Consider the following 2500-nt stretch of genomic DNA (forward strand, 5'->3'; position numbering starts at 1 on the left):
AGCCCGGTTTCGGTACGAGAAAGCCCCGGGAACCCGACATGAGCAGAGCAAGGTGGGGGGGGGGGGGCGGACGGACAGGCAGGGCACGCAACCCACGGCCGCCACACCACCGCGCCGTCGCACCCTCCTCCTCCTCCCCCTTTTTCTTTGCTCACGGGGACACCGAGGGCAAGCGCACACCTCACACGCGCGACGGGAGGCGAATTGGAAAGGAAACCACCCTGGCCCGAACACCGGACGCCACCGCGGCCACCCCTGGCATGGGGAGCACACAGCAGAGCCGGCCCGCCGGGGGCCCTCTCCGACGCGACCCGAATGGCCTCATCGATCAGGAACGGGAAAGGAGCGAGAAGCGGCAGCCCCCCCCCCACCCACGGACACGATTACCTGGGACGGCATTGACAGTCAGTCGGCGGCCGCCACGAGCCTGCGGGTAACGTTTCTCCCGGCCTCGCTGGCGGTCCCTCCCGGCGGGGCTTCCCACCCTCGCTGCTGCTGCTTGCTGCTGCCGCCGCACCAGGGTCTGGGCTAGGCGCACGGCCTTTGCTCCCCCACCACCACCACCACCACCACCACCACCACCACGCGCACCGCGCGGGAAGGAACAGCCCGAGTTTAACTTGCGGACGCCTCGCTTGCTGAACGGGCAAGCCGAAAGGGCGACACGAACACGGACCGGCCCGCTGGACGGGCAAGCGAATGGGCGACACAAACACGCCCGGCCCCGGCGGCCACCCTTCAGTACCCGGCTGCGCCGAGCGCGCTGCTCGCGAGAGGAGTCACCGCTCGCTCTCCTATAGTACGGACTAGGGCAGCCGTGACAGCGGCAGGCTGCAAGAGGGTGGCGCATCTGGACACGGGGAGAGGGAGCGGCGACAGAGGCCACACGACGATGACGTCGCTGGAGGCAGTGTTGAGAGTGCGACCCCTTCGGCACCTCGGTGGCACGGAGGAGAAAAACAGGTCTACCAGACGGGCCCAGAAATGCGGCTAAGTCCCCTCCCGTCGCCAGAGGTAAACGTGGCCGTCCTTTCCGCGAAGCGCTCCGGCAGGGGCATCGCGCCCCCAACCGGCGAGACTGTTACTGAGCTCGCTCTTTCCGTTCCCGGGCAGCCTCCCGGGATGCCGTGCGGCACGGCCGAGACCGATGCTCTCGCTGCCTAGTCGCCGGTGGGGGGGGGGGGGGGGGGGGGGGGGGGGGCGCGGTGGCCAGAAACGGAGGCCAGGTCTACCCGGCAGAGGAAAGCGGCGGAGGCGGAGGCTAGCTCTACCTCGGAGCAGGGCGCGCGTCCTCCAAGAGGCGGAGGCGGACGGCGGCTTACTCTCCGCGCGCCCTGCTATTGGCCGGTGACAATCGCCTGGAACCGACGGACGGACGGACCCGGCGGACGGGGAGATGCCTCCGTCGGCCTCGCTGGCCGTCAAGAAACGGGACCGACAAAGCCCCGCCTTCGGGAGGTCCAACCGGAGCGAACGGGGCACCCGTTCACGACGTGCACGGCCGACGGGAGGTCCTTTGCTGCCGCCGCCGTCCCGTCTGTCCTCGATGGTGATCGCCCCGTGGAATGGGACTTGGGCGGCATGCGTGCCCTCTCCTCTCCTCTCCTCTCCTCTCCTCTCCTCTCCTCTCCTCTCCTCTCCTCTCCTCTCCTCTCCTCTCCTCTCCTCTCCTCTCCTCTCCTCTCCTCTCCCTCTCCTCTCCTCTCCTCTCCCTCTCCTCTCCTCTCCCTCTCCTCTCCTCTCCCTCTCCTCTCCCCTCCTCTCCTCTCCCTCTCCTCTCCTCTCCCCGGCTCGGCTCGGCTCGGCTCGGCTCGGCTCGGCTCGCCTAAGAACGGCTCGGCTCGGCTGGGCTGGGCTGGGCTGAGATCGGCTCGGCTCGGCTCGGCACGGCTCGTTTCGCCTAAGATCGGCTCGGCTCGGCTCGGCTCGGCTCGCCTAAGATCGGCTCGGCTGAGATCGGCTCGGCTCGGCTCGGCTCGGCTCGGCTCGGCTCGGCTCGGCTCGGCTCGCCTAAGATCGGCTCGCCTAAGATCGGCTCGGCTCGGCTCGGCTCGCCTAAGATCGGCTCGGCTCGGCTGGGCTGGGCTGGGCTAAGATCGGCTCGGCTCGGCTCGGCTCGTTTCGCCTAAGATCGGCTCGGCTCGGCTCGGCTCGGCTCGGCTCGGCTCGGCTCGGCTCGCCTAAGATCGGCTCGCCTAAGATCGGCTCGGCTCGGCTCGTTTCGCCTAAGATCGGCTCGGCTCGGCTCGGCTGGGCTGGGCTGAGATCGGCTCGGCTCGGCTCGGCTCGTTTCGCCTAAGATCGGCTCGGCTCGGCTCGGCTCAGCTCGCCTAAGATCGGTTCGGCTCGGCTCGGCTCGGCTCGGCTCGGCTCGGCTCGGCTCGTTTCGCCTAAGATCGGCTCGGCTCGGCTCGGCTGGGCTGGGCTGAGATCGGCTCGGCTCGGCTCGGCACGGCTCGTTTCGCCTAAGATCGGCTCGGCTCGGCTGGGCTGGGCTGGG

Source organism: Falco cherrug, unplaced genomic scaffold (assembly GCF_023634085.1).
Source record: "Falco cherrug isolate bFalChe1 unplaced genomic scaffold, bFalChe1.pri U_21a, whole genome shotgun sequence".
Classification (NCBI taxonomy): Eukaryota; Metazoa; Chordata; class Aves; order Falconiformes; family Falconidae; genus Falco; species Falco cherrug.